Source organism: Ictidomys tridecemlineatus, chromosome 11 (genome assembly GCF_052094955.1).
Source record: "Ictidomys tridecemlineatus isolate mIctTri1 chromosome 11, mIctTri1.hap1, whole genome shotgun sequence".
NCBI lineage: Eukaryota > Metazoa > Chordata > Mammalia > Rodentia > Sciuridae > Ictidomys > Ictidomys tridecemlineatus.
The window spans coordinates 2,694,379-2,706,779 of record NC_135487.1 but is presented as its reverse complement, the minus strand read 5'-3'; the positions used below and the strand labels follow the sequence as shown (position 1 = coordinate 2,706,779).

Here is a 12,401-nt window from a genome sequence, read left to right as displayed (position 1 = left end):
CAAAATCTCCAGGGAGGGTTTCACCTAAAGAGACGGATGTGGCCGGCAGTGCCCGCGGCTCGGGGACTCAGTGTCAGGGGACTCAGTGTCCGCGGCCCCAGAACATGCAGGACTCTATGCTTTACCTACTGGTTCAGATGCCCATTTTTAAAACATGAAAAGAAAGAGTTTATGTAAAAAGAAAAGGGGCCCAGGGTTGTGGGCAGTTTTGTTTTCTTCCTTGTGGCTTTGTGTCTTCCAGGTCATTGTGATCACTAGGTGACCTGATAGGATGGAAACCTACTCGCTGTGCCTCCTAAGGAAAGCTGCTTCATCGCCACGCTCTCAGCAGCACGAGTCACAGCAGCCGAGTTGGGAACCAGCCTTGGTGCCGTCGGGAGATGATGGGTAAAGAAAGTGTGGTGAGTGTGTGCCACGGAGACGGAGCCACAGTAAAGAAGAACCCAACCGTGTCGCTCGCAGGACAATGGGTGGAACTGGAGGGTGTGCTGCTGAGCAGACAGAGCCAGGCTGGGAAGGCTAGGGTCTGCCTCTGTCCCATCCAGAGCTGGGGAGGAAACAGGAAGGAGGGAGTCTAGGGAGATGGAGGGCATCAGCAGGTAGAGGGGTAGACCAGGGAGAGAGGAGGCGGGGAGAGGGAGGGACTGGGAAGGAAATTGACCCAACTGTGCTCATGTACAAACACGCCACGGCCAATCTCAATATTGGGTATAACTGCTGGGCACCAACAAAACATTGACAAAGGAGCCGGGCACGGTGGTGCACACCTGTGATCCCAGTGTCCAGGGAGGCTGAGGCCGGAGGATCACGAGTTCAAAGCCAGCCTCAGCAAAAGGGAGGCACTGAGCAGCTCAGTGAGACCCTGTCTCTAAGTAAAATACAAGATGGAGCTGGGATGGGGCTCAGTGGTCGAGTGTCCCAAGTTCAATCCTGGCACTCCTTCTCCCCCCCCAAAATGAAAAGAAATCAAAACATTAAAGGAGAAGATGCTGAAGAAGCCCCGAGGTTGCCGGTGGGGTCTGGTGGCTTCACGACGGGTCTGTGTCGGGGCAGGTTGGGACCACGCCGCGGGCACACCTCGCCACCGCGCCGCTCCGCTCATGTTGTGGATTGTGATGGAAGTGGGTGGCCCTTGGGTCCTCGCTTACACACGGTGCTGCTTCTGGGCTTCGGTGTGAGGTTCAGTGTCTGTGGTGCCGTCCCCCTTGGTGGCCGCCCTGGGGCCGTCGTGCCGTAAAGCCTGCTTCCCAGGTCCGTGGCCGCGGCCCCTTGGTGTCTCAGCCTGCGTGGCCTCTGATGGTGAGAACCTGCTGTCGGGTCTGTGTCCACCCGGCTGCGGGTGAGACTGGGTTTGTGCCCAGGTGTTTTGCTGACCAGGGCTGCGCTGGACCCCGCGTGGCTGTGGTTTCTCCAGGGCGGTTCTCACCTGGGGTGGGTGTCCTGTCCCCACCGTGCCCGCGTGACCAGGGGAACAGGACCAGGGCCACCGTCCCCTCAGCGCATCAGTCGCGCCAATCTCAGGGGACGCAACAGTCTCTCCCTGTCCCCTAATTAGGTTTGCTGGTTCCTCACGAGGCTCATTATCTGCTGGCCACTGAGCGGGGGCCGTCCACGTGTGGGTTCACTGCGGCTCATTTCTGCTGCTGCTTGTCGACTTAAAGGGCTTCCTTCTCCGCGCTCAGTGGAAGGCGTCTGTGTTCTTACCCGGGGAGCGTCTTCCTCCCGGTTCAGCTTTCTTTGAAGTGTGTTTGGAGAAGCAGAAGGTTTTGATGAAAGAGTAGACAAAATGATGGATTGTTAATGAGTCGTTAACGGGGCTCTGTTTAAGATCGCTGTCCCTTTTTCAGTCGGAAACAGCTCTCATGATTTCATTTCGTGTATTTTAAAGTCTTACTCTCAGCTGCCAAGGTGTCTGAGATCAACTCGGCCTGCCCCGCTACCCTGGGGGAGTCCCTCCCCGGCCGACGGCCCCTTTCCTGGTGACACTGGTGTCCCGCTCCCTGTGGTCTCTGGTCAGCCTGGGGAACCGCACGTTTTCAGTTCCGTCCCTCCTCCTCCTGCCGCTCCTGGCCTTTCTCGCTTCCACATGAACTTCGGAATCCATCTGTCAAGTCCCCAGGATCCTTATTAGAACTTGGCGTGGAAGTGCGAGGCCTCTCTGGGTCAGTTTAGGGAGGACTGGCCACTTTGGGGGGTTGAGTTCTCCTGCCGTGATCGTGGACGTGGACAAGGAGCGCTTCTGAGAAGTTTCTAGAGGGAGGTGGCGGGGGCTGGGCGGCGGGAAGGCAGCTCAGCCACTGGCTGGAGGCTTCTAACCCATAAGAAGGAGAACACGGAGGAACGGCGAGAGGAAAATTAAGATGTGGAGGATGGATCCAAAATCTAAAATAAGGGCCTGATGGTGAGGGATCCAGAAAAGGGACAGGAGAATGGGCACAAGGAACAGATTGAAAGCAATCCCAGGAAATGTCCGATATCAGGAAAGAGCTGACTTTCAGGAAACCACCAAATGCTAAGCAAAAACGATATAAATGTACGTTTTATTTTCTAGCATACATCTTATGCAAGTACTGCTTCTTCATGTGCATTTTAAACGCACACTTTGAATGTGCTGGTCCTCCATGACCACAGGTCCATACCCTTGGCGTTAACCCACCTCACACAAAATATATTTGAAAAAACAAACCGTGTCTGTGCTGACCGTGCACATTTCCCTGAGTCCTTAGTCCCTAAACAGGCACTGTGCATAGCGACTCTTTCCACAGCATTTACAGGCCGGGGCTGTAGATCACCTAGAGAAGACCTGAAGGTATGGGGTGGGTGCCGGGTCACCTACGGGTGCTGTGTCCTCCTGTAGAAAGGACACCAGCACCCACAGATGAGAGTCTATGCAAGGGTCCTGCACACCAGATGTGGCAGGGAGTGTTTGCTTTTAAATTTTAGCCCTGAGTAGATTTTGAAATTCAAATTTAAAAAAAATCAATCCTAAAAATGTATCAAGGAAAATCAGACTTGGTATTAGAGTGGCATCAGATTCACAGTTTTCAACACGAAATTTTAGAAAGTAATAGGAACACGGTCTCCAAAGTCACGGAGGAACGGATTTGGACTTAGAATCGCATATTAAGTCAAAAACGTTTAAAAGAGGACACAGTGATCTCCCACGTGTGCATATTTAACCATGATCCCACCTGGAGATGTCCCTTAGGGAAACTTGAGCAGGGATGTCACAGGAGCAAAGTGGGGACCCTGGAAGGACACCTGTGCCAGAGACAGAGCGAGAGGGGACGGGAAGGGCCGGCAAGCTGTGGCCGGGCCTCAGCCTCCAGGGCACCGTTGGGCTGAGAGTGGACCTGCATGGCCTGGGCCGACCGGGGGCTGACCGTGGGGAAGGACCAAGGTGACCTGGAGACACTTTGCAGAAGCCCCACTGGAAGCCGAGATGGGAAACGTGGGGAGAACCAGATGGAGTCTGTTCCCGTGAGGAGGGGGCAGAAGCCGCCCGTGGGCGGGAAGCCAAGGAGCACCCGTCGATGCACATGGCCGACTGTAAAGGCCATCGCTAGATCCCAGAACAGGGGTGTGGGGACTGCAGACTGCTGGAGAGGATGCGAAATAAGAGGTGAGTGAACCTGGCAGAGGCAAGAGGGAGGGACGAGAAGGGCACAGGCCACCAGGGTGGGAGGGAGGGAGGGCAGGAGGGAGGGGAGAAGGCCCGTCCGTCACCGTGAAGGAGTCAGACCTCAGTTTAAGGCACAAGGAAAACACACACATGCTAAAGGGCTCTTTCCAGGAGGTCACCTGAGACAAAATGAAGTGACAGAAAAGTAAAGAACGGTGGGTAGCTACTTCCAGAGACATCACAATGGGGGAGCTTGTGCCATTATTGGTAGAGGTTTAAGGAAGACTAAATTAACCCAAAGACAGAGCATGCTCCCGTTGTCTCAGTCCTCAGTCACCCCGTGACAGTGAGGGACCGGGGAACAGGGGCAACTGTCCCTAGCTACCGTGTGGCCCTCACTCTCCCAGACGATCTTATGACCTAGGAGCCAAGGCGTCCTTAAAGCCGGGAGGGCTGGGCTTCAGCACTGACCCGGAGAGAGGAGGAGAGAGGTGTCCACCGAGCAGCCCCGACACATGCACAAGAACTGACCTGAGGTCAGCCGGGGCCCCAGTAGGTCCTCTGGGTTTATTCCCGTGCCGTGGTTGGGCGTGAGGCGTCCTGAGAAGGCGCCCACGTTGGCGTGAGGATGTTGGGAGGGGACATGATCAGATGGTGAAGCTGTGACCTAATCTGCGGAGGAATCCGTCTGAGGCAGGAGGGACCTGGGAAGGCTACGGTGGGTGGTCAGTACAGGTGGGCAGGGCAGGGCTGTGGAGGGTGGTCACTGGGGGCTGTCATTGGGACTAAACTTGCCCCTTGGCTCCTCTTCCTCTCCGCTTTCCAGCTGCCCCGCCCCGAGCAGCTTCCTGCCACCTGCCCTCTGCCACGCTGCCCACCTCCCCTTGGGCCCAGAGCCATGAAGGTCGGCCGTGGACTGAGCCTCTGGAACCGTGAGCTCCACAGAAACTTTTCCTCCTCTAAGTGGTTCTTGGGGGCATTTTGGTCTCAGTTACGAAAAGTCAGCTAACAGAAATCGTCCCTGAGAAGTGAGGCCATTGCTGTGACCAACCTCCTGTGGCTCCGAAGCCGTAGGAACTGGTTCGTGGGAGGGGTTTAGAAACATCTGGAGATTCAGGCTGGACGAGTCTTAGAATGTTGTTCGCAGAGTTAATGGTGATTCCGGTTGGGGTTTGGAGAACCAGATTACGGACGGGCTCGTGAGGTCTCAGAGGGGAAAATGGACCCAGTTTGGAGTGGAGGCCTCACTGGACTAGAGGCCGTTAGTGTTCTGTTCTGGCAAAGAACTTGTCTCCACGTGGCCCACGTCCTGGGACTTTCTGTGGGGTGGCTCTGGAGGTGGCGGCTGATGAATGAGCAGAGGCACAGCCTCGGGCAATGGCCTGGGGTCCCCGGCAGGTTTCAGGCAGGTTTTCTGTCTCAGGAGCAGAAAGTAAAGAGGGAAGGTTTGAAAAGCTTGCAGTTTGGACAGAGGAGACGCTCAGAGACGCTCAGGCCAAGTGCAGCAGGTTGAGTCCCCGTGGGCGGCCCCTGGGGGTGACCCTGAAAATGTGAGAAGAGTCGAAGCCGCAGGGGAGACCCCCAGGACTGAGAGATGCCAGGCACGTGGAGGGTCTGTCAGGGCTGCAGTCAGGTAGAGGCAGCCTAAGGGAGGGACCTGAGGGTGGTCATGGGGGACGTAGGGCCGCGCTGTCCAAGCCCTGAGGAGATCCCACCTCACCACCCGTGTGCCCAGACACTGGACCTGGAGTTACCGGACACCACGCCTGTCCAGCGGGGTTTCAGCCCTGCTCTACTCCCACCCCTTCTTTCTGTGCCTCTGTGTCTCCACGTGGGACAGGAATGGTCACTCTGCCACGGATGTTGGGCACACGGAGCTTGCTTTTGACTTTCACAGGGCTCACAGGCGAGAGTTTGTCCTGAGTCTCGGGGGACACTTGGGACGTGGACGATTTGGTCATGCCGAAACCGCTAAGACTGCGGGAGATGGACTGAGACTGTTTTGCACCGTGAGGTGGACCTGAGCTTTGGGGGCCGGGATGGAATGTTCTGGTTCAGGTAGGAGGCCCTGTGCGGAGGCGTGAGTGCTCAGGACTGTGACCCAGTTGGCGATGAATCCTCTCGATGGAATAATGATTTGAAGGTTCTCCTGCGCTGAGTGGTACCTGGGCAGGAGGAGGTGGCCAGAGGAGGTGGGTCACAGGGCCCTGCACTTAGGGATAATATCATGTCCCCTTTCCCTCCACTTCCTGGCTGCCAGGTGAGCAGCTTGGCTCCACCACGCCCTTCCACCAGGACGCTCCACCTCCCTGAGCAAGGCAGACCAGGGACTGAGCCTCTGAGACTGTGAGCTCAAGTCAGCTTTCCCTCCTGTAAGTGGTTCTTATTTTGGTCACAGTCACGAAAAGCTGACGGACACCACTTCTGGAGGCACCCCACCCAAACCCAGCTCTGGTGATGTCTTCTCCCAGTTCCCGGCCTTCGGTATGTGCTTTGCATCAAAATGTAACTTAACATTCAAAGAAATCCATAACATGAATCAATATAGCCGTTTTGTAGATGAGGAAATCGGGATTCAGAGAGGAAAAGCCATTTACCCACGACCAACCGTGAAGCCAGGAGAAGGAGGAGACCTTGGTGCACAGCCGCCTCGGGACCCATCTCACCGGCAGGGCAGCCGCCCTCCCGTCTGGCTACCCTGATCCAAGGGGGTCAGAGTGTCCTCCGACCCGCAAGCCCAGCGCTGAACGCCCCCCGCCCCCGCCTGTCCATCTCTTCCTGTAGTGGCTGCCCTGCACCTCGAGGCCTCCCCCGTCCTCAGGAAGCTGTGCTGTGGCCACCCGGCTGTTCTGGAGGGAGCAGTCCAGCTCTGGGCAGGGGCGTGAACGTTCCCCCTTGCGTCAGGATGGACCTTCATACCAGGAAAAAGGGTTGCATAAAAGCGGAATCTTTGTTTCCAGGGACATCTGGCTCTCCCGCCTGGAGGCGTCTGGGAAACTGTCACAAATAGCTCTCGGCATTGCAGGGTCCACGTGGCCACTGTGCTGTCCACCACCAGGCCTCTGTCCACTGTGACCAGAGGTGGACCTTGTGTAAGCTTGCTTCTGCTGCGGATCGGAGCCCACTGAGCGGTGGCGACACACCAGCCTCTGAGACTTGCTGGGCGCTGGCCCCCCGCCCCCCCGTCAGGCCTGGAGGAGAGAAAGGCGTCCCAGGTGTGGGCTGCAGGTACCAACCCGCCTGGGCCGTTTGATCCGGAGACGGCAGATAAAGGATGCTGCATAATGAGCTCTTGTTTGCAAATGCTCAGAGGCCTCCACAGTGGGGTTCCAGCCGAGGCTTTGTAGTTATTTTAAGATGATACAAATCGCTGATTCTATGACATAGAAAGACTGTTCCCAGGGCTGGCGCTTCCCCGGGATGGCTGTGCGGCTCTGCCTGCCTTCTCGTAACCTGCACGATCCTTCTGTCCAGCTAAAGTGTCTGCAGAGCAGAATGTGGGGCCTGAGAGCCAAGCAGGAGTGTGGGCTAGGCTCCAGGCGCGGCAGAGGGCAGGACGGGCCCGTCCCCCCCAGGCCTCGGCCTGCCATTTCTCTCCACCTGCACTGCCTTGGCCTGTGCTTCTTGGGAGGCCCTGGCCAGGGGACAGGGGACCACAAGGATTCAGAGCCCAAAGCTCCAGGACTGAGGTTAAAACTGCGGCCTGGCGGTCAGCCTCAGGTGGTCGTGTGGCCTTGGAAGGGATGACACGTGCCGTCTTCCTCCCTGCGTCCCCTCCATTGCAAGGGCAGTGGCACTCAGCACAGCGGTGACAGGGTGGTGCAGCAGGGGTGACACCCCTCCACCGGCCACGTGCTGTGCTGCAGCCTCTCACCGAAGTTTCGCCCCAACCCTGAGCATCAGGGACGGCCAACCTGTCGTGCAGCGGACTCCCTCTGGGCCCAAGATTCGAGGAAGAACCTGCAGCAGAACCCTGTCTAGCAGAACACCCAGAATCGGCAAAGCCACCGCGTCGGTGTCTGGGTCCTCCTGGGCAAAGGAGCCCCGGCACCAGCAGACGCACAGAGCGGAGAGCGGGTCACGGGCCGTCCGCTGTCTGCCGGCCAGAGGAGGAGGGACGCCGGGGCATCACCGGAGGGCCAGGGCGAGGGGAGGGGCAGAGGTGTGACTTAAGTCCCGGAGTCCAGAGGTCCAGGACCCAGGAGCCTCGGGTCTGAGGGTGGCCCAGGGGGACAGAATTCCCCTTCCTACTCCTTTGGGTTCCACCAGGGCTCTCTGTGGATGGGAGCACGTCACCCACCTCGGACAGGGTGGGTCCTCTTCTCTGCGCCCGTCCATCAAGGTGCCCCCTCTCCTGGAAACCCCCACAGACATGCCCAGCAGGAGTGTTGTACCAGCCCTGGGCGTCCCTCCGGGTGGACACAGGGCATCAGCTCTGAGACAGAGAGCCGATGGGGGCCACCAGGGGCTGGGGAGCCTCGGGCGCGATGGCCAATGGGACAGGGTTCTTTCAAAGGTGATGGACGTGTCCTAGAACCACACAGGGGCAGTGGTCATGCACTGAAGGTGGGCAGCACTGCTGGACTGAAATGTGAATGTCGTCTCGTGCGTATTTCACCAGGTTTTTTGAAGGCTCTGGAAGCTGAGGGAGCCCGCGGCCCAGGCTCGGGTTGACCGTCTTTGGTGCTCTCCTGACTTGCCGTGGCCTTGCTTTCCCGGCTCTGGAGTAGGGCGGCTGGACCTCCTGGACAGAGCAGAGTTAGGGTGGACCTCCTGGACAGAGCAGAGTTAGGGTGGACCTCCTGGACAGAGCAGAGTTAGGGGTGGACCTCCTGGACAGAGCAGGTTAGGGGTGGGCCTCCTGGACAGAGCAGAGTTAGGGGTGGACCTCCTGGACAGAGCAGAGTTAGGGTGGGCCTCCTGGACAGAGCAGAGTTAGGGTGGACCTCCTGGACAGAGCAGAGTTAGGGTGGACCTCCTGGACAGAGCAGAGTTAGGGTGGACCTCCTGGACAGAGCAGGGTTAGGGGTGCACCTCCTGGACAGAGCAGAGTTAGGGTGGACTTCCTGGACAGAGCAGAGTTAGGGTGGGCCTCCTGGACAGAGCAGGGGTAGGGGTGGACCTCCTGGACAGAGCAGAGTTAGGGTGGGCCTCCTGGACAGAGCAGAGTTAGGGTGGACCTCCTGGACAGAGCAGAGTTAGGGTGGACCTCCTGGACAGAGCAGAGTTAGGGTGGACCTCCTGGACAGAGCAGAGTTAGGGTGGACCTCCTGGACAGAGCAGAGTTAGGGTGGGCCTCCTGGACAGAGCAGGGTTAGGGGTGGACCTCCTGGACAGAGCAGAGTTAGGGTGGGCCTCCTGGACAGAGCAGAGTTAGGGTGGACCTCCTGGACAGAGCAGAGTTAGGGTGGACCTCCTGGACAGAGCAGAGTTAGGGTGGACCTCCTGGACAGAGCAGAGTTAGGGTGGACTTCCTGGACAGAGCAGAGTTAGGGTGGACCTCCTGGACAGAGCAGAGTTAGGGTGGACCTCCTGGACAGAGCAGAGTTAGGGTGGACCTCCTGGACAGAACAGAGTTAGGGTGGACTTCCTGGACAGAGCAGAGTTAGGGTGGACCTCCTGGACAGAGCAGAGTTAGGGTGGACCTCCTGGACAGAGCAGAGTTAGGGTGGACCTCCTGGACAGAGCAGAGTTAGGGTGGGCCTCCTGGACAGAGCAGAGTTAGGGTGGACCTCCTGGACAGAGCAGAGTTAGGGTGGACCTCCTGGACAGAGCACAGTTAGGGGTGGACCTCCTGGACAGAGCAGAGTTAGGGTGGACCTCCTGGACAGAGCAGAGTTGGGGTGGGCCTCCTGGACAGAGCAGAGTTAGGGTGGGCCTCCTGGACAGAGCAGAGTTGGGGTGGACCTCCTGGACAGAGCAGAGTTGGGGTGGACCTCCTGGACAGAGCAGGTTAGGGGTCCCAGCGTCAGGCGGGAAGACGGGGCTCCCTGCCAGCCATGGACCTCTGTGATTCCACCAGCCGTGCCCTGAGGCTGGCCTGTCACGGGGCGTCACAAAGTTCACACCAGACGATGAGCCAAGGCGTCGCATCCAGAGGTTGAGAGCAGCAAGGAACCTCCTCCCAGAAGCCACAGGCCGCCAGTTTGTCCATTTGTGACAGCGGACCCAGCTTGAAATGTGATCAAGGGCTCAGCGGCTTCATCTTATGGGCTCCTTATTCCAGATAATGGCAGTGAAAGGGAGGAGGGGGCGGGAGAGAAGACAGCCTCCGTCGCGGACCAGCGGGTATGGAGCCTGGTGGAGAATGAGCACTTCATCTCACTGCATCCTCAAGTAAGCAGTAGGAAGGCCATGTCGGATCAGAGAAGGTAAGTCTGCTTCCCGGAGCCACACAGCTGGTCACGCAGCTGGTCAGCGGCTGAGCTGGGTCATTGAACCCCGTGTCTGCCCGACTTCAAAGCCTACGATCCTGTTACTGAACTCACACACTGACCCCCATCAGATGGCGCCTGGGGGAGGAGCCAGGGGGCAGCGGGAGGGTCCCTCCCTGTCGTGCAGGAGCACACTGGGCCCTGCCCTGCCCTCCTCGCTTGCCAGCTCTCCACCTCCGGCCTCCGCCGTGTCCAGCACAGTCCCCTCCCTCGTGTCTCCCCTCGTGTTTCCTTGGAGGGGTCTGGGTACAGCCCCGGGCATTGTCACCGGCCCGCTCCAGTCGTCAGAAGCGAGGACTTGTGCGCACGGCTTCCTCGGCGCTCTCCGCCATCAGGTGGGTCTGTGCCGGGCATCATCTCTCTCTCTTTTTTTTTTTTAATATTTATAGTTTTTTAATATTTATTTTTAGTTCTCGGCGGACACAACATCTTTGTTGGTATGTGGTGCTAAGGATCGAAGCCTGGCCGCACGCATGCCAGGCAAGCGCGCTACCGCTTGAGCCACGTCCCCAGCCCCCGGGCATCATCTCTGAGTGCTGCCACCTCCACCAGCTTCCCCGAGTCAGGGGCAGGTGGGAGGAGCCTCCTCTCCCTGCTTCTCTCTCTGGCCCAGTCAGAGAGGAGCACCCTGTTCCTGGAAGGTCACGAGAAATCCAGGGGTCACCTGTGCGTGCAGGAGGCCGGCTCCTCCGCCCTGGTGCCCCCTTCCTGGGCATTGCTGCAGCCCCAGGTCCCCCGCTGGCCCCACCTGACGCTGCCGCCGGGCACCCTCTCCTGTGCGTCCACGTCGTGCTTGGCCTGTCTGGGGGCCTGAGAACATGACGCCGATATTTATAGAACCAGCTTTTAGAGTCACCTCGAGTGGTCAGGCTGGGCACATGGCACCTGTGGATGATCAGCTTGCTTAGTGCCACCACCACGTCCTCGGAACTCAAAGGAGAGAAGCCACCATTAGGATGTTTAAGATGAGGTGTTCAGGGTGCCGCTGCTCATGGATGATTTGAAATATCAAAGAACAAAATAAGCAAAGAGACCCTTGACCCTGCAGGACCAAGTTCAAAGGCACCAGCCACGAGGTACAGAGCCCTGTCTCCATGCAGTGTCCCTCATCACGTGTCAATGAAATTATTAGGGTGCTGGAAAAAATGTCTCAGTACATCCCCTGTTCCCACCAGAGCTCCCATGTCAGCCAGGGCAGCAGAGCCAGAGCACATGTCCCGACAGCCTGGGCACTGGCACCTGGGGTGGTAAGTACCCCCCTCTCAGGTGGGAAGGCATCATGCAGATGGGGAAACTGAGGCCCAGAGAGGGTCCGCAACTTGTCCAAAGCACCACAGCCCATGCAATCCAGAGCCGGGAATGTGCTCTCGGAAGCTGCGCTGTCCACGCCACCAACAAGCTCCCTCCAGAACCAGGCTCAGTCACCCGGCAGAACCTGACCTTCTGAGTCAGAGTGTGGGAACGGAGCCCACAAGCAGCCGGAGTCAACGCGCTCGGCCCTGGACCGTCTGTCCGCGTGTTTAACTCGCGCTGAGTCAATCGGCCGTGGAGAGCCGCGGGCCATTTTCTCCCCACTGTGACTTGGCGCCTGCACCCAGGGGTCCAGGACCAACGCGATTCCGTCCTGACCGTGGGGCTGCAGACTCTCCCGCTACGCCAACAGATGCCGTTGACTCTGCAGCGTCCCCCACTGTCAGAGCTGAGAGGCCATAAATAATCATGTCCTCGCATCTCCACTGCCATCGGGTGCTCCCCGCCCGCGGCGGCTTCTCTCCATCCCGGATCCGATGGCTTCAGGATTCTCGGGACGTTTCCTATATTCCCAGGATGCTCGTGGGAAGCAAATATTTAGACTACACGGGCATTATTCAGTTTGGGAACAGATTTTTTTTTTCAGGAAAATAAATGTTACTTAAAGCAGATGGTGCTGCTGTCTGAGGCTCCGCTTGTGGGCCCCCGTCATTTATTTTTACACTCTCTGTGTGACACTATCTTTAAGCATCTCCTTATGACAGCCACAGATGTGTGTGAGGTGCTGTCTTTTTTCCTCTTTTTCCCTATGGAAGGTCTGTGTAAAAGTAAGATAATCCAAAATCCCAATGTGGGTTTTCCCTCGAGTAATAATGAAAAAAGAAATTCGGTCCCTGCGAAGCTATTACAAGACTCAAAGGGCTGCCTCCAGCCTTTGGTGCGCCAGACTTGCCCAGAGCCCCGAGAGCGCCGGAGGGGCAGGCCTGTGTGCCCAAGGGGAAGCCGCCCGTCACCCTGGAGCCTGGGCTCTGGGCCTGGCGGAGGGTCCTCAGGGTCCCGGCTCTTTGTTCTTGGTCAGCATTGACTTAAGGGTT

The 12,401-nt window shown here is 58.0% G+C and overlaps 1 long non-coding RNA gene across 1 annotated transcript; it reads left to right on the top strand.

The window, feature by feature from the left end:
* Window positions 1-9,453: 9,453 nt before the first annotated feature.
* LOC144368774 (uncharacterized) lies at window positions 9,454-11,976 on the top strand. Its single transcript, XR_013428358.1, has 2 exons — window positions 9,454-11,132; window positions 11,232-11,976. It is a non-coding gene; the product is annotated as an uncharacterized LOC144368774 (long non-coding RNA).
* The last annotated feature ends 425 nt before the right edge of the window (window positions 11,977-12,401 follow it).